A 20,951-nucleotide genomic window follows, 5' to 3' on the forward strand; every position below is an offset into this window, starting at 1 on the left:
ATAAAGTATGAGTGTGTGTTTACGTGTGTGTGTGTGTGTGTTTGTGTTTGCATCTGGGGAGAATGTAAAATAGAGTGGTTAATTCTTTCAGGCATGTTGTTCGTTTTTTTTCTGTTTTAAAATTTCAGTTCTTTTGATTCAGTAACCCCTAACCATTCTTTGAGATTGAGGAAACTATGGTTGAAGAAATTTTTTTAAAAAATGTTATTCTCTTTTGTCTATTCTTATTTATAGATGGGCTTTTACTTGAACAAAAACTCCACAAGATAAGACTAAGAGGAAACAGTTCAGATTTAAATTTTTATCTTTCCATTTGAAAGAAAATTTAAACTAGAGGTGTGGATTGAGAAGTTATGCAAGTTAACTAAATTGGAGAAAGTAAATATGAATTTACTATCATGAAGGTTAATTCAACCAATTCATTCTCAGTGTCACCCCACTTCCTGGTCATTTTCTCATACCCTCCATCTTGTGTATCTGTGTACAAAGAATTTTAGACATTAACACAACTGCTGTCACTTAGTCTCTTAGGGTTCTTTTTCCCAAACACTCGTACTTGAAGAATGCAGTCTCCTCATTTTCCTTTTCTTGGCTACTCCTAAAAACAAGATTCATTGATTAAATTTTTGGTTATGCAAGGAGCCAACTCAAGCTAGCTTATAACAAAAAAATAGAGGGACAGAATTGAGGGAGAGGAGGGGTCACAGAAAGGATAGTAACCAGGGCATCTCCATGAAAATTGTAGCATTTCCTCCAGAGTTAGGTTTCCCAACCATTTATTGACTCCTTTCATAGTAATTTAAATCTCATAAACTCTCTTTAGAATTCTGAAAACCATTCAACTGTTTTTGCATTTTATAAGACAAACAAATGGTTTTAAGTAAGAAGTATCTTTAGTTTAGTATGTTAATTGGGGTAGTCTCAGCTGCTATGAAATTTCAAAAATTCAATAAGTGCATCTCTTTCATATGTGATAGTTTGAACCAAGCTTTCCAAGTGGCCAGGTGGTTCCACTCCACACCATCATTCTATTTTCACTCCTCCACCCCCAACACTTGATTGTTTTCTACGAGTTACCACATCAAAAATAGACAAAAATAGCATTCGTGATTGATGTTTTGAAATCTTCAATTTTCTGTTTTAGAACATAAATAAATATTTAAGTGTTTTTTAGAATTTTGTTCTTAATAAAAATAAAAGTGGCTTTTAAGTGTGGCTAGCCATTCTTGCCAAAAAATGACATACCATCATTCTTATGTTGTTTCTTATTAACATTTAGTTTCTAGTGTTCTAGAAACACTTGAATATACTAGGTAAGAGTTTGAATCAAATAAACGCAACTGATAATTGGGTTGTCCACGCATGCTTTTTCCACTTCCTTACCCTCCTTCACTGTTCAGCCTACACCCATTTGTCTCGGCCTCTATCATTCACAAACCTTGCTCTCACAGAGGTTACCAAGGATCTCAGTGTTGCAAAATCTAATGGATTTTGATTTAAAATTTTTTTTTTAATTTTCATATAGCTAAACATTTTACACAGTTGACTACTCCATCCTTTTTAAGGCACTGTCCATCTTGGCATCTTTGATGTTGCACTGTTCATGATACTACCTCCCTACTTGGGTGCTCCTCATCTGCCATCTTTATTAACTCCTCTTTCTTTGTCCATCCTCTAAATATTGGACTTTTTCATGGCTCCATTTGGAGTCCTCTTCTTTTCTCACTCTATATGATCACTGGCTTTAAATACTATCACTGTATCTGTTACTCCCAAATTCATATCTTGGATTTTGACCTCTTTTGTGAGTTCCACATATATTTCTAATGGCCCACTCTGATTTCTCACAGGCGTATCAAAGTCAATGTCTGTCACAAAACAACTTATCCAGTTTTTCTCATTGTAGTAAGTGACAGCTGCATTGATTCAGTTATACAGAACAAGACTTTGATTCATTTATTCAACAACTATTTATTAAGTATTTCTTTTGTGCCAAGTGTTAGTTTACATGTTGTACCTACAGGAAAAGACTAACTTTACCTTTTCATTTTTCTCATCCTCCATTTCCACAAATCCACCATCAAATCCAGTTCATTGCCAAAGCTTTCTCAAATATATCCTCTTCTCTCCATCTCCACTGCCCCCACCACAGTTCAAGTCACTCTGTAGATTTGCTTATAGTATTTACCAGAGTAAATTCTTCCCTGGAATACAGCAATACCCTCTTAAGTAGCGTCCCTGCTTCTAACTTTGCTACTCTCCTAGACATTTCTATATAGAAGTCACAATAATCAATGAAAATGGAAATCAACTTATTCCACTGCTTAATGGTTCCAACTGCACTTAGAATAAAAGTCTAATTTCTTACTAGGGACAACAAGGGTCTGTCACTGCCTGACTCACTAAGTGCAAGTTTCCTCTGGATACCGTGCTGGTATCCAATACAATGGTATTATTTTATTTCCCAGTTGCACCAATGTCTTTTTCATTTCTTTTTCTGGAATGTTCTAAATTTCCATCATTCTCATCTCATCTTAAATATTAATTTTTTTCAGAGATGTCTTACCTGACTTCTGATTTATGACTTATTGTACCTTACTCATTTTCTTCATAGTGATCATAAATTTATAATTATATTTTTATTTCTATATTTATTTATTATCTCACCAACTAAATTATAAAATCCATGAGAGTCGAAATCTTGTCTGTTTTGTTCATTTTAGACCCAACATTTAGCATAATACCTGATATATAGTTGTCATTCATTCTATATTTGTTAAATAAATGAATGAATCATCTTAAGTAAATTTGCAAATATATCAATTTGTCTACAATCATCTAAAAAGAGGTTGTTTTTCAACATCCATATTTCCTGTTTTTAATTAACAATCCATCACGAATATAAATTAATCAATATATAGCTAAAAATAAGAATAATTTAAGAAGTGTGAAATAGTCAGCCTGACCATGACTCTTGGACGCAGTATGGGACTTCACTTAAGCCCCACAGGCTCACTGGACAATTCTTGAACTTCTTCTCAGTCACTATGGCAGGCATATGACTCCTAACTCGCTTTCCTTTTTGCATCCACAGAAGTTTTTCAGCTGATTTGCTTTAATTTTCCAATCATATAATTATGTCTTCCGAAATAATTTTGCTTTCTTTTCAATATTCAGAATTCTCCGTTACCACACCCATCATTTCTGATTCATGAGAGAATATTGACTTTCCTGAGCAGTTGAACTCTCTAGAGATCCTATGATAAAATCAATTCCTTTAGGACACACTTCAGAATCATCTTTTCAACTACTGAATTGGAATTTTTTAGTAAAATCACATTCACCAAGTTTCCACTCTTTATTTAATGTATGTTGACTAGTAGAGTCTAAAACAGGTGAGAAAGCAAGTTTCTCTTTAGCACTTTACCACTTATTTAGACACAATTTTTGATTTTCAAATGGTCCATTTGAGTTTTATTGGCATTTTGTATTTGTTACTTTGTTTAAGAACACAAAGATAGTTTCCTGGTAGAAGGAAAGAAGTAGCACGGAAGATTGATTTGTGAATCTCCAAGACAAAAATTTTTTTCCATTCCAGAAAAAAAAAAGCAATGAAAGTAAATGGGAGCAAATATATAATAAATGACATATAGTTCTTAAACTTAGAATTCAAGAAAATCTCTTTTGAATAATAAGAACCGGAATGGACGTATTTAAGGAAGACTACCAATTTTGAAGAACGCTCACACACACACTCATGCACGCACATGTGCACACACACAGGCACCCTCACACTTTGTGCCCAGGTGTCATTTTTCTTGGTGCAGGTGTGGCTGAAGTGACGTGTCAACACCATTGGCTTCCATTACTGCTTAACTAAATGGGCAATCTTTTCAGGTCTCCATCTGTTGTTGGCAGGACTTTTCTTTCCCTGAAGAAAACATTGCTTGAAATGATTAACCCTGTGTTAAAATACCGTTTGCCCTTGTGATCTAAGTGCCTCGTAGTTTCCTAGCAGTTCACAATTCTGTCACTTTAGACCTGGCCGCACACTTACTTCCACTCACCCCACACTTCTAAGAAACTGTGAACTTTGTCTTCATATTTATCTTTTTCTCAGACTATAAAACTTTAAGGGAAGGGACCATGTTTGTCTCATCCTTGCATAATCTACAAGACTTAGCATCATGTCTTATATGCAGTACAAGCACAATAAAATTTTTTATTTGAATTTTTAGGTATGTATCTTGTCTCTGGAACTAGTTTCAAGATGGCAAGGGCAGTGACTTTTGTCTGTTAGAAATTTTTCTGAAGGTCCCTTTCACCTTGACAAAGCGGTGAGGGCTTCCATTGTGTATGGTTATTCTCCATTAAAAATACTGTACTGAATGTTACTTAACCTCCAGCCTTGCTGCAGAAACTGATTTCCTCTCTTTACTCTTGCTGTGGATCCTGACTCTCTGCCTTCTGCTCTTATTCCTTGGCCTGCTGTTCTCTGATGTTTTCACTTTCCAACTACAGTCCACTTGACCGAGTATTTATCTTTCTCAGCCCAGGCTAGCCTGACTTGTCATGCCTGAGCTGGAACACTCTGGCACCATTACCATGGTTTTCTGAGTCCTCGCTCCCTGTCAGGGCTTTCCAGGCTGAGAGCTAATTTTGTCTGACTCAGCCCCTGAGTCAACCACCCCATGTGTGCTGGCTGCCATAAAGTCAATATCCTTGCCTAACTCTTAGTCAGTGGTGTTCTCGGTGCTCCAATTTCCCTTCCTTTCCCAATCCTGCCTCACATTGTTTTTTGTGACACATTCTAACAATTGTTCATATCGCCGGCACCCAACACAATGCTATACATGTAGAAGGCATCCAGTTCATTTTAGAGACAGAGAGCAAACGCTTACAGGCATGGTGTGGAGGGCGTTGGGAAAATCTCCTTCAACTCCCACCCCCAAACTCCAAATAATTTTAGTCATTTAGTCATGCTTAAAACCCCTACCTGTTGTGAGACAGTTAGCTGGAATCCAGGTGACTAGAGACTGAGTTTTCTCCTTCCAAACTAACTTATTTGGGTGAAATTCTAAGTTCAGTGTTAAATCAAGGGCATTAAACATTAGTTTAATCCTCTAGTAAATAAAATTTTCAGAGGAGTATTTATTTTACACAAGTAATATTGTCTTAATTTGATTTTCTTCTTGATTTATCATTTTATTGGTCATATATTTTTTCCTTTAGCTGATCTATTGCTTCTTTCATGTTCAAATTGTCCACTGAGACCCCACTGAGTTTAAGGGGTGTTATTTCTTTTGGTTTCCTAGCTGTTTATGGCTCTATTGTAGGGATTTGTCTTAAGGTTTTTGACTACTTTAGTGTTCTCTACCTAAAACTCATTTTCAGTCTCTAACTACAGGGAAGTTGTCCTTCATACGTACGAGAGAAGTTGTTCATTCATAGGGAGACAAATCCTGACTTGATTTTGAAGATCCCTTAAGAAATATGTACATTGATTATTGAGAACCTGCCTACTCCAATCAACACTAATCACACATTGTGTTATGAAGATGTTTGTTCAGTTTTCCATTTCCAGGAATTTAGAATCTAGGGGCAATGATTTATCCAACTATCTATAACAGAAGTTGAATTAAACACCTCATTGTTTTTCTAGAATTTATTTCATTGTTTTTCTATTCTTTCCTCTTGGATGCTGCCTTTTAAAAAAAATCTTCCTTGTCAGATCTTAGAAGAATATTATGTGGAAATTAATTTACAGCAATGATATATTCTAAATTCTAAAGTAAATGATTTTGCCTGCATTTAATTTTTAGTTTCCTGTAACAGACTTCATTGTTTTCCAGAATTATCAATCATTGGTATACAGTCGTCCCCCCTTTCTGTAGTGGATCTGTTCCAAGACTGCCAGTTTATGCCTGAAACCGCAGCGAGTACTGAACTCTATATATACTGTTTTTTCCTATACATACACGCCTATGATAATGTTTAATTTACAAATTAGAGACAGCAAGACATTATCAACAATAACTAGTAATAAAATAGAACAATGATAACAATATACTGTAATAAAAGTCGCCATAGATCTTAGTAACCTCAGCGTATGATTTTTTTTTCTTTCCTTTTTAAGTCGAGAACTTTCACCTTTTCACTTAAAGGAAGCACTTTACAGCTTCTCTTTGGCATATGCGAATTGCTAGCGTCATTACTCTTGCAGTTTGGGGCCATTATTAAGTCAAATAAGGGTGACTTGAACACAGCATTGCAATACTGTGACAGTGGATCTGATAACCATGACAGCTACTAAGTGACTGAAAGGCGGGTGGTGTATACAGTGTGGATACACCGGACAAAGAGATAATTGACTTCCTGTGCAGGACAGAGTGGGACAGCCCAAGATTTCATCACAGATTTCATCATGCTGCTCAGAACTGCATGCAATTCAAGATTTATGGATTGTTTACTTCTGGAATTTTCCATTTAATGTTTTTGGACTGCAGTTGACCACAGGTAGATGAAACTATGAAAAGCAAAACCTCAAATAAGGGGGACTACTGTATTCTAAAATTTCTAGTAGGATACATGATTCCTATACATTCTCATATGTGTTACTCTGGTAGGGGAAAACTTGGAACTTAAAATCCAGCTCTTTGACTCAACATCGGCTTTTTCCATTTCACCGTGAATGCTTTGAAATGCCGTATTACGCCCTAAAGTGGTAATCCTTCATAATTTTTGTTAATACCTCCTTTGCTAATGTGATGCCACATATGGGCTCTTTCCCTCATAAAAATGCACATGTGCACATACACTTAAAGTTTCACATATAATTTCAGGTGTGTTTTTGGACGCTCTGAAGACCATCCATGAACTCCCTCAGAAGATCCGCTCTAAACTCATGTAATTGGGATCCTGAGAGCAAAAGTTTGAGCCTGACATTAGAGACCCCACTAGTATTATTTGAATCACAATTCTTCTGTATCAGTGCCAAAGAAATGATGCTGAGGGAACAAAAATGGAATCAATTTGAGATTTATAAAACAGGAAACAAGAAAGGGAATAGTCAAAAGCCACACTAGGATTATTTGTAAAGAGGTGTGACATGTGATACATTCTAGATATGATAAAGAACAGAAGAGATTGTTTTTAAGGAGAAAAATTTGGGATTGGCCCAGTGGCATAGTGGTTAAGTTCCCACGCTCCACTTCAGCAGCCCAAGGTTCACGGGTTCAGATCCCAGGCACGGACATACACACCGCTTGTTGCAGCATGCCACTCATCAAGCTGTGCTGTGGTGGCATCCCACATATAAAGTAGAGGAAGATGGGCACCCATGTTATCTCAGAGCCAATCTTCCTCACCAAAAAAACAAAAAAAAAAAAGAAGAAAAATTTACAATGCAGTTTTTACCCTGTCAGTAAGTCAGTATCCAGTGTAGATACTACTAGTAGAGGACTGAATAAAGGCAAAAGAGAAGGAAAAGTGCAGGTAAAGCCTTCTGAATCATTGAATCATCGAAAGCTTTCAAAGGAGAGAGATACAACTAGCAGAGCAGCAACAAAATTTCATCCTTATCAAAGCTTCTTTTTGTTTAACATTTAATGTTTACTGTGTATTACTATTTGAAGGATCATTGGCTTTATTTAAGAAATAAATACCACTAATTAAGAACTCATTCCACTACTATCTCCATAGATAGTAAAGACACACATATCTCATCATTACACATCCAAATTTCAAATATTAATCAGGCAAAAACACTCCACAAGTTACCGGCAGCTTTTAAAATATCGCTTGTAAGTCAGTACTTCCAATGCCATATATCTTCTGTATCAACCAAATAATTTTTTTTTCACTAGGATGGTAAAATTCTCATGTTTTAACCTGCTGTCAAATTTGATTACTTTTAGTTTGGAAGCTTGAAGTGAGTCTGAAGTGTGAACATTTACAGAAATGTATCCAACGTTGGTGATTTTTTTTTTTTTTTTTGTGAGGGAGATCAGCCCTGAGCTAACATCCGTGCTAATCCTCCTCTATTTGCTGAGGAAGACCGGCCCTGAGCTAACATCTATTGCCAATCCTCCTCCTTTTTTTTTTCCCCAAAGCCCCAGTGGATAGTTGTATGTCATAGTTGCACATCCTTCTAGTTGCTGTATGTGGGATGTGGCCTCAGCATGGCCAGAAAAGCGGTGCGTCGGTGCACGCCTGGGATCCGAACCCGGGCCGCCAGTATCGGAGCGCACGCACTTAACTGCTAAGCCATGGGGCGGCCCCAATGTTGGTCATTTGAACCAAAGTATATGCAGATCTTCCATATAGAAATGACAGTTAAACCTAGTTTTTAGGTTGTCATGACAAAATGAGCAGAGTTCCATGGGGAAGGATTTGAGTTTGACCATATTACAGTTGTTCTGGCAACATGACAATCTGACTTCATGAATGAGGTGTCGCTTTGACAGTTAAACTGGTTTTAAGATGATTAGACTTCTACTGGAGTATGTGTGTGTATATATAGAAGCCAATAAAATAAATAAGGAAAAGGAGGATGGCATTAAGCAGTCAAGAATTTCACTGCACCATTATTGAGTGGGGAAGGTTGAACTTGGGAACAGCGGAGAAAGTTACCATGGAAACGCGAGGGTGCTTGACTGAACAAACAGGAGAGCCCTATTGTGTGGTAACTATGTTGTTGTTTTGTTGTTATTATCAAGAATATCAGATGGCGTATCAATCCAGATTCACACCAGAAGCATGTGCAGGTTTCTGACAAAGGAGTTTTGAAGGAAACATCTTCAAGCTAAATGGATTCTGTACAACAGAAAACTCCTCTTCAAACAATATTACTGTCATATGTAGACGACTACGAATAAATCTCACATCAGTCAGAGCAGCTGTGAATATAAATTTTAGCTGTAAATGTTAACAGTTACTGCTTCCAAACTATGTAGATATTCAAGTCAAAATATGAATTCAGTGATTTTACTTTTGTCAGGGAGTAATTTTATATTACCTTCAGTAATATGTCTTCAAAAATAGGAAAAGTTTGATGAAAATGAAATGAAAGTAAATGAGATAACATAGATTTCTGGCATGAGTGTATGTGCGTGTGTATAAAACTCTTTCTGTTGTATTCATGTATCTTTATGTATGCCGCCATACTTTCAATCAGGACTTCTTAACTCCAGTTCTGTGGTTCAGAGGATTTTGGCGTTCAGTGAAACAAAATTTGCAGTTATAAGCACAAACTCTAGGTTCAAACTCTAATTCTTCCGTTTACTTAGTTTGAGCACATAACTCCATCTGTGACTCAGTTTTTTCATTTACAAAATGGAAATAATAGTAGTCTTTACTTCAAAGGGTTTTGTGGAGATTAGAGAGTTAATTATGTATAATGCTTAAACAATGCCTGTTTAGTGAGTAAACCAAACTTGGTAATTAAATGTCCTATGTATTAGCAATTAATATTATTTTTATTTACTAGTGACTACTGAAATACTGATCTCAAATATTTATCAGTTTTAAAGAAAGGGCTATCTTAACTTTCTCACATTTGTCTGATCACATACATTTTATTTAATGACAAACCTAAATTTACATTTGGCAGAATTTTGGCACCTAGATGAATTATGCTAAGGAAAGTAATAGTCAAGGCGTTTATTTATTTGTGTAGGTCGCTGAGGAGAAATTCTCCTGTTGGCTAACCAAGTGAAAATTCTGCTCAGAATTTAATGTAGAGTTATAAATTGGGGAAATTCTTCTGGAAAATAATCTTCAAGGCAAAGATTATTTCTTTCTAGGGAAAGTTTTGAGCCTGTTTGCAGGGGCTTCTTGAGGGACCCATTAAAATAGAAAACATTGGTTTTTTGCCTTTGCCTTCTAGACTATGAGCTCTAGCGGGGAGCTTTATGGATTTCATTACTGCCGCATCCTCAGCACCTGGAGCAGAGCCTAGAACTTAGCACACACTCAATAGTTATTTGTCCAATGAATAAATGGATGAGTTCTAAACGTCAGTATTAGGTGTTAGGGATAGAGCAATCTATCAAGCACTCATAAGATGTAGGCAAAAATTGTTCACATCAGCTTTGCCATCTCTATTCTTATTGTCTAAAGCAAGTACGTCTTCTTTCTTAAATAAATAAATACAATAAATAAATAAATAAAATATTTGCCTCACAGCTCCATGGCAGTCCAAGACTGGCATTGTCTGCCATATAGCTCCTGCTTCATCTGGCTAGATTTGTCAGTGTTAGAGACTGATAGATCAAGAGAGATGTCCATTACTCCCATTAGGATTTTTCCCCTTTCTATTTAACCGAACCATCCTAAAGCTGCAGATCCAGACAACATCACCATGGCCAGCTCTGAACCTGCCTGGTTGAACCTCAAGTTGACATGGTACCCTCAGGTATCACTGAAGGGATAGTTGGAATTTGTACACACTCATCGGTGGGAAAAACATGTCCCCTTTACTATCACTTGCAGCCACTGATGTCATGGAATCAGAACTTAGTCTGTTTCAGGTGTAGTGGCGTGTAATACTTGTTAGGCAAATCATTACTATCTGTTGTATCATCTAGTATGTTTCAGGAATGTTACATGCACAGATATTTCTCAATCTTTACAACTCCTCTTTGTGGTATGTCTTATGATTCCCATCTGACAACTGAAAAACAAAAACAAGTCTTTGAAGGAAAAGTAAGTTATCCTTGGTAGCACAGAAATTAGGAGACAGCCAAGGGATTCAAACACCGGTAAGCTGACTCTAAAGTTTTTCTGCACTATGCTTTGGTCGGATGCCTGTGAAAGCTTTGTGATTTCCTCCAGTTACCGAACTCATTGGTATACTTCTCTCTCAAAATCCTAACCCTCACCTCAGCCCACCACTCTTTATACCCGTACATATCCTGTCCAATATCATGCCTGTGTAGACAGCAAAAACCCAGGCTGGAGCTGAGCTGTTGCCCGTGGTAACTGGCTGTATCTGAGACTGTGTTCTGTTCAGATGTCAGATCACCCCGGAAACACCCTAGAGAGACTCTGGAACTGTTCCTAATTACCACAAATTGAAAGTGATGAGAAAATTGGTGCTATTTCCCTATCAATCTCTAGAAAGACTATTATGCTATCCACTCACAGCCAGACATTTTTTAAAACTCTTACTGTGAAAATTTATTCCACAAGCTTCAACATTAATTCTCGATCTTTGTTTTGCAACACTCCAGTATGTCTCCACTTATTTCAAGGATCTCAATAAAGTTCTTAATTTCCGAACAAAATTAAATGTGATTAAACTTTGTTTTAACTTTTTATTGTGGAAAATTTCAAACATATTCAATGTAATAGAAGAGTAACGAACCTCTATGTACCCACTGACTCAGGTCCAACAGTTACCAATGAATGTGAAATCTTATCTCATTTATATCCTTCCACTCTTCCCCCAGACCCACCATAGGGATATTTTGTAGCAAATTCCAGATATTGTATCATACCATCCTGATTAAACTTTATTTTAAATTAGAATATCATAGAAACAATTGGATAAAGGAAAAGAAGAGGAAGGGAACACAGGAAAAATATGAAACAAATCCTAGCAAAATGCAATGAAAACTTCTCATTTTTATTTTACTCCAAGGAGACAAAAACCATGTCTCTTTTATTCATTTTGTATAGAAATCAATATTTGATATATTTCTTGCTGATGATTAGAATGATGATGACTTCCCTAAAATGCGTGGCAAGTAATTCCTGAGGGCATCAGACACTGAGGGAGGTAGAGAGACTAGATTGTAGCAATCTCCAGATGGTAACAAATTGGGAATCATCGATGAGTTTGTAATAGCAGGCACTATTTTGTTTTTTCCTTACTGACCAAATCAAGGGGGCATTTCCTTAGTGTGTACTGTGGGAGATGTTCTTGGCAGTAGAACTCTTTTATATGTTATATTCAAGATAATTTCTGTAATATCCAAACAACTCCTACACTGAAACTACTTTATTAGAAATGATAAAGGAGGTATTTTAGATTCACATGCTTTTGTATCTATCACCAATAACTATGCATAACAGAGCTGCACCTTCGTTATGCCTTCAAATATCAAGTTATTGAGCTAAAGATTTCTTCTTAACATGCATTTCGATGGTAATAAAAATACCCTATCTACTTTCTTTTAGTTCTTTTTATTTTGTAGAATATGTCTTAATATTCCAAGAATGTTTATGGTCTTATCGCTAGCATTGAAAACACATATAAATTGGTTAGTAATTTAGCCTACCAAAAAGTCAAATAATAGAAGAAAATATTCAATATCATCATTTTTATTTTGTATATATTTATTTCAATCACAATATAAAATATCAATGTGAAATCTAGGCAAACTTATGCCTTATTAATATCCAGGATTAATTTCAGTATTGTGATCTGATGTGAACCAACAGGGATCAATCCTCAAGAATGTAATAAGGAAATTAGGCTGTACATCAGTTAACACATATAGAAAAATTTTTTTTTACATTTTATAAGAATTTTTGTAATGCCTCAAATTCAAATCATAGTAATTGTAATAGCTTTGATTGAAAAGTAGTGTAATTGATATTTTGCTAAATATTTTGACTTTATAATTTAAAGAAAATGGCTGGTTCTAGATATTTACCTACTCAAATGAAAGTTTGTGCTCATCTTGTAACATTTTCATTTTAAAAGAATAATTTTATAAACCAAATACACACAGATAAATTGTGTAAAGGTAAATTAAGTAAGGATATACAGTAGTCTAATGGCTCTCAGCCTTTAGCTCTCGTAAGAACCACCCGGAGGGCTTAGTAAAACACAGATTGCTGGGCCCCACAGTTTCAGGTTCAGAAGATCTGGGGAAGGCCTCAGTATTTTCATTTCTGACAAGTTTCCCGGTGATGCTGATGTTGCTGGTCCAGGGACTTTGAGAACCACTGCAGTATACAAATCTGTTCTAAGAATGCAGGGTTTAAAATTGTAATCATTACGAAAAGGTCTTTTTTAAATTAGGTGGTGCATGGGAAAGATATCGAGAAGATAGATGCTGCCACTAATTCTAATACTTTCCCTAGTGAGGTTACTATCTCACTCTCTAGGACTTCGATTTCTCATCAACTATTACACATCTCCTCTTCTAACATCCCAAGCCCCCTCAACCTGTCCTCACCGTTAGCTGATGACAGCGCTTTAAATTTACCTGAATTAAAGAAATCAGAAGAGAACTTCATCCTCTGTAGGCTACCATATTTACCAGCTGGCACATCCTTGCAATCACATATTTTAACTTTCATCTTGATACAATGGATGCACTCTCCCTGTTCTGATCTATAGCCGGTCCGCCCACTTACGTACTGCAGCTCCCTCCCACGCCCTTAAGAATTTGTTCCCACGATTATTCCTTTCCCTCTCCTGGTTTTCTTCTTATCCCGCTCACATCTCCTTCACAGTCTGCTTCTCTGGATTCTCATTCTTTTATCAACATTAAAGATCAGACTGGTTCTTAGACCCTTATAAAGTACGTATGAGGGCCGTTCCCCTGGGGAAAGGAAAAGAGAAACATCAACCCACTGGATCCTATCCTCATTGGTCAAGGGCTGCCCCATGAATCATCAACTCCCCTGCACCCAAGACCCACGTGTGTGAGTGAGGGGTGGGTTTCCACAGGTGTCCCTCAGTGTGGTATCAGAGAAGTCCCTGGCTGGACAGGAAGCCAGAGACCCCTCATCTAGTCCTGATGTAAGGTGTGGTCAGGTTACACAAATGTTATAAAACTGGTCTCTGCAGCAGTGGCTGGAATAAAAAGTTAAGAAGATTTGATTTGGTGTGCAACGGGAGTCCATTCCATGATTCTTACATACAGCCACATTTGCTGGCTTTAATAAGAAAGGAAATGCTTCAGAATTGATCTGGAGGCTGAGGCAGGGGCATTGATGGTATCTGATTTAGACAAACAGCCTAATTTGTGCCGTGCCTTGGTCAACTGTAAAAGCCCATTATTCTCTTCAGGAATCTCTAGCTAGCATCATGTTTATTGTCTCCCACAACTAGTTATGAGTTAACCATTAGTCTTTGTTTTACAAATAAGACAACTCTAATTGTTCACCTCTATACAATCTGGAAATTAAACTCATTGAGGACCATTCGCATCGCCAGGCAAGCCCTTCGAGGTTGCTAGGAGGAGTTGAAGGAATCTTCACAACTATATTTTCAATACTTTCTTCAGGTTCTCATTTAGTCAACATCCCCCAAGACTGGCAATTCCAAGTCAAAGTTCAGAAACTAGGACCTTCTCTCTCCTCCATCCAGAATCATTAGTAGTGCTCAAATCCTAAACCAACTCAAGAAACGTGGTATGCTGATATGTCATCTCATGCAATTATTATAGAACTACTGAATATATCACTTAGGTAAATATGATGCTGGACTTCACTAACAGCCAAGGGAAGGCAAAGTAAAACAACAATGAGATACCCTATCTTATCCAACAGAATGGAAAATTAAATAATATTCATGTTACTATTAGTATTAGTGAAAATGGGAGGGGAAACAGAAACCCTTAGCTATTGCTTTTAGAATATAAATTATAAAAACTTTGGAGAGCAATTTTACAATACCTAGTATAAGAAGATATTCATACACTTAAACCTAGCATTTCATGATATTTAGTATAGTTGGATGTTCATATAGTTAAACCCAGTACTGTCTCTTCTGGTGTCTATTTTCAACTAATTCATTCATGAGTGCAAGGATATTTACTACACTATTTGTAAGAGCAAAAATGTGGAAATAACATAATTGTCCATAAAAAGTAGAATTGCCAAATCTGGGAACCCTACTAAAAGAGGAATGAATACATATAGGGTGATTTATTCATAAGGTGGAATATTATACTGCAGCAGAGTTGATGAATTAGATAAAAATGTGTTCCTTTCCGTCTTAGACAGTTCGGGCTGCTATTACAAAATACTAGTGGTGGCTTAAACAACGAAACATTTATTTCTCACACTTCTGGATGTTGGGATGTCCCAGATCAAGGTGCCAGCAGATCTGGTATCTGGTGGGAGCCCTCTTCCTAGTTTGGAGATGGCCGCCTTCTTGCCGTGTTCACGTGATGGAGAGAGAGGGCAAGCTCTCTGGTCTCTTTTTATAAAGGCACTAATCCCATCATGGGGGCTCTACCCTCACGACCTCATCTAAACCCAATTTCCTCCCTTAGGCCACACCTCCAAATACTATCACATTGGGGATTAGGACTTCAACATATGAATTTGGGGGGACGTAAACATTCAGTCCATAGCACTCTATATATTCCAATAATCTCTATGTATATTTCAAAAATAATATGTTTAGTTCAAAAGGATACATACAATATGATATAATTTATTATATTTGAAAAACACACAAAACAATAGGGCTCATTGTTTACGGAGGCATCTATAAATAGTAAGTGAACAAAAACGTACATAAGAATAATGAATAACAACTTCAGGATGGAGGAGACTATTTTTAAGTATGAAAACAGAGGGAAAGAGAAAGGATAGCCATATTTGTAATAGTTCAGCTTTAGAGAGAGACAAAAGAGGAGAGAAAGCAGGGGGAGGGAAAAAAGGAGAGAGAGGGAGAGAGGAGTAGGAAGAGGGGAGCACAAAAGGTTATGTTAATCTTGAAGGTAGATACCTAAGTGACTCCTGTATGAATTTCTGTTATTTTTATACATTGATTTTTTTACCATAATAAAAATATTTTATAAAGACTTAATGCTAGGTTTACTTTCATAAAGTGGAAAACGTTTCATTAATACTAGTTGGCTGCTTCATTGCTACCCAGGTGCAGACTCCTTTCATAAAAGGTGAAAGAGATCACCATGGCAAGTGTGTACACAAGGTTTTGGGGGCCTTAATTCTTTTATTGTTTTTGTATTATTACTAAAGTATAACTTACATACAATATCCTATTAGCTTCAGATGTGCCTCATAGTGATTCAATATTTATGTACATTACAAAATAATCACCATGATGAGTCTAGTTACCATCTGTCACCATACAAAGTTATTACAATATTATTGACTATATATGTCAATATATATTTGACATATATATGTTTGTTTCTAGCATTCCCTTTCAGAGTTCAGGATAAGTTTCCACTATTTTGCTGTCAGATATTGCCTCAGGGGGTGAGAGTCACAGTCGGGCATCTGTTATCTTTTTTCAAGGTGCTATAACATACCTCTCTGCTACATAGTCTTTCTTTAGGTCTGAAACAACATAATTAGAGCACATCTTTCTTGGCTACAATTATATCAGACTCTGTGATGAGACTTAATCAACTGCGAATGGAGTATATAGAACTCTGCACCCATATGCTCAGTGAGCTTCATTCATTATGTGCTGATCATTGGTCTAATTTTGGGAAGAACATCTAATTTCAAGTTATTTTTGAGGTGGGGTACTTCATTATCATTCCATTGTACTTACTTACCTCATCCAACCTGAGAATGTTTACATAAATCTCTATGTTCATAATCATAATGTTATAAAAATCATATGTAGTTTTTATTCATTAGTTACAGACTCACTCTTCCATCTGCTAAGAAAAGCTGGATGTCAAAATTATCTTTCAAAAAATGAAATTTGAGAAAACAAAATATACAGGAAGGAAAAGAAGAGAGAGAAAGCAACCTGCCACTGTCAGATCCAATATCACAGAAAAAGATAATTTTCCAGGTAATATAAAATAAACAATGCTCTTTTAGTCTGGCTAAGAATTTCCAACCATCGGGATTAAGAGGGAAAAAAAAAAGGCAATCCACCTAGAACAATTATCTGTGTTGAGAATGCAGACACAGGGAATATTTTAGAGTTTGGTTCATTGCTGAAAGAAACTTTCAACAGGAAATCAATCAAAGTGTAAAATTTTCATCTCCTCAATCTCTAGCAGCATAAAGCTGTTATGTATATTTTTAAACTCACCAACTCTGGTTACTAGAGGACAAAAAGCAATGTCCTGTGTGTATTTCTCTGGATAAAGCAGCTATTTTTTGGTTTTGTTTCTTTGGTTTGCCTGTTTCTCCTGAAAACTTACTAGGCACTTGGGAGAAAGACTTTATGGCCATGTTTACTCAGCATTTAGACTGAGTTTCCAACCTTCCAACCTTCCAACCTTCTCCAACCTTCCAGAAAGTCTTAACTTTCTGGAACAAGTAATCTTTCAACTCTCTAGGCAATGCTCTAGGTTCACTTCAACCACACCAGGATTTCTCATCCATTGACCAATCTCCTTTTTGCCATCTACCCTACCATCCTATCCTCATTTCACTGTCTCATAGTCAATGATCAGTCATTGTAGTCACCCTCAGCTTCCTTGCTCCTCTCTCTTGAAGTTCTTGCTCCAAACTCCAACCCTGATTAAACCCATCTTTCTACCTGTTCTCCACCTGCACCTGGGCAGCTCTGTGTGGAGAGAGCAACCCACCACTACATCAACTGGTTACCATTTCAAATGATGACAAACGTGAGGCGGGGTTGCAAGTGTCATCCAGCAACCTTCTGCTTCCCCCAGGTCAATCCTGTCCCCGAGACAGTTATTTTACACCTTCTTCTTGATCCTCAAACTTCCAACATTCCCTCTCTCCTCCTCACTTTCAGCTGATCATGTTGTTTTTTTCCCTCTGAGAAAATACAGCAAAGAAAAACAAGTTTTTCATTTTCCCACTCCTGTGTCCACCGCCCTACCTGCACCAGTTCTTATACTCTCTGCCTTCCTCTCGTAAGATCTTCCCTGGCAAACCCATCACAAATTGCACCTTGACCCCATCATTCTATCCCCTTGTTTTATTTTTCTTCATAGTATTTATCATCAGATAGTGTATTGTATATTTAGAATGCAAACTCCATGAAGGCATAAACTTTCTCTTTCTTTAATAGCTTCTGAAACACATAGTAGATGTCCAATAATATTTATTAAATAAAGAAATGAAATGCTCTATTAACTCCCTGGAATATCCACTCTGATTACATTATTACCGCCCAGGGAGAAGGGTGTAGTGTGAGAATTAGGAAGTCCTCTTTTGCAACATGAGTCAGAACTTTGCTGATCCAAGATGTTCCACTGGTTCCTTCTTCATGAATTTATTTTTCCCTCACAGGCCAATTCATTCGCTTTATTCCCACCCTCACCACAATGTTCTGATGTTAGAGTTGATAGATTACCTCCTGTTGTGTAAGTGCTTCGCTCCATACAGGCACACATAATTTCACAATTGCTCAGCAAGCTTGACAGCATTGGGTTGATTTTGTCTTTGAAGATTATATGAAGGAAGCACATTATGTGAATGTTAATAAAGGGAACGCCCTTACGTTAAAAGTCACTTCAGGATAATGATGACTTGTGCCGTGTTCGTCAATGAAGTTGGATGAACGTTAACCAAGGGGACAAATCCATTTTGCTAATAAACTGATGTTTCTGATAATTGATCAAAAATATTCCAAGGAGAATATGAAATATTTCAGCCCAAAATTATGGACCTAAAGAGGTATTTTATCCTTAATAGAGCGAAGAGAATAGAAGATAAAAGGCGCTTATGCTGCATAGCTTTCCAAAAGTGTTCTTTTCCCATCCACTTACTGTCTGTCTTTCCTTTGTCTATCCAGTGAGGACCCAGAATTTAGGGCTTACAAAGTCATGGAGCACAGGGGGAATTACTTAATCTAGGTAGGTACTTACGGTCTTGAAAATGATCCTGGGGTATGAAAGCAGAATCTCATCAAACATCTAGTGCATGTAGCAGATACTCAAAAGTCAAATGGTAGCCAGATCCCACTATAGGCTACCAAGATATCAAAACAATGTGCATCCACCAGCAAATGCCAAGGATGTCTCTGATTTCATGCTATTGCTCCAAACATATTTGAGTGTAATTAAGAGTCATTTTCACACAAAAACAAAACAAATATGTAACTTTGAAAGTACTGATTAGTTTGGAAAAAATACACCTTATTCTACTGTTTTGGGTTAAGGTTTTTTCACAAACCTTAGATCTGGCTTCTAGTCCCTCTTCTGCCACTAAATACCTGGAGGAAGTTGGGTAAAATAGGCAATACCTCCTAGCCTGTCTTCTTACCTAGAAAATGAGTATGTTGGCTATTTTTCAAGCTATGCTTCCATACGACATTGAAGAGACACAAATATTTGATAATCCTGGTTTCATTTACAAAATCAGTGGTTTATAAAAGGGATATACGAGTAGTAAGTGATTGAATAAATGGTCCTAGTCCCTTGTTGGAAGCCCACCGCCATGGATGCCTGAAAGCCTGTCTCAGGCTTTGCATCTGGGATGTGTGAGCTGCTTGACAGAAAAGGAACGTGGGGGTCTTGCTGGACATCATGGAACATCCGCCCTAGTTGCTGCAGATGATCCACTCCTCCGTCATTGCAGCAAGAATCAGAGAGAAACTGGTTTCCCAGCTTCCAGTGTTATAGCGAATCCAGGAAGTAGCCATGCTTCTGTGTCTTGCCGGTGGTAGTCTGAGCATGTACACAATGGATATGGGCACTTTTCTTGCATGTCTTGAGCTGCACTGACATATTCCTTATAACCTCTATTCAAAACCCATTCTCAGTTTTCACTGCAGCTCTTCGTGGCTCCCCTGACCAGCAACATGAAACTGACATATATTGGTCTTTTACACATTGTCAGCTGTGAGCTTCCTACTTGGCATGCCAAGAATGAGTTATAGGCGTCAAGATATTGATGGCTTCAGCCCTCAAGGCAGCATGACAGGGCCTAGGCTAGCCAGTCTTTGGACCAGTGACCCTTGGCCATGAGCAGCCTCCTCCATTTACTCAAGAGTACCATACAAAAAGATCTTTTTCTATGTGTTCTATGATGTCAAAAACGTCGGGAAACATCGGACCAGATTGGTTAATATATTTATCCAAAAACATGCTTTGAATGCCTAGTATGGGAATCTAGAGATGAATAAAACTCATACCTTGAGAGTCTCCAAGTGACACATCGTTTCTAAAATTCTATCATGTATTTTTACTACTTCAAAATGTCCAATTTGGGACAAAAAGATAATTATATCAAGTGAAGAGTAGAGATGACTGAGTGAGTATGGAAACTACAGAATATGGGGCTTATAAAAGAAAATATTGGAGTTCTTACTACAACTCACTATTTATAATCTTTTATCTCTTGAGGACACATTTCTATTTTTGCTCTCCTTCCATTGGCTACCTTTCAAGCTATGTTTCTTCACATTACTTTCATAAGTGTTTTAAGTAAAAAATGTTATTTTTATAGAAAGGAAAAATATGTAGGTTTTTGTGTGTGTGTGTGTGTGAGGAAGATCAGCCCTGAGCTAACATCCGACGACAATCCTCCTCTTTTTGCTGAGAAAGACTGGGCCTGGGCTAACATCCGTGCCCATCTTCCTCTACTTTATATGGGACGCCACCACAGCATGGCTTGACAAGCAGTGCATTGGTCCGCACCAGGGATCCGAAACTGCAAACTCCAGGCTGCAGAAGCAGAGCACGTGCACTTAACCACTATGCCACCCGGCCGGCCCCTGTAATTTTTAATTATTAAAAATAATCAGAAATTAATTCACATACAAGATAGCTCCAAACTTAACCACAGTTCCATAATACCAATATTATTAAGCATTACAAATAGATTAAATATCACAAAAAACTTCTTAAGGCAATTACAAGTAAGTGAATGGGGTTGTAAACTAAATGACAAGGTGATCCTTAACATCTCCACAAAAATAGAAAACTACCACCGTGCAGTTGCATCCTCAGAAGCTCTATTGAACTTATTAGCTCTTCTTAACACTGTATGGTTTCTCTAAGAGAGAGTTTGTTTATTGATGCAATGCTTAGCAATCACAACAGATACCCAAGAATAATAAATTTTGGCAACAG

This window comes from Ceratotherium simum, chromosome 37 (genome assembly GCF_057802395.1).
Source record: "Ceratotherium simum simum isolate JZ-2026a chromosome 37, ASM5780239v1, whole genome shotgun sequence".
Lineage (NCBI taxonomy): Eukaryota > Metazoa > Chordata > Mammalia > Perissodactyla > Rhinocerotidae > Ceratotherium > Ceratotherium simum.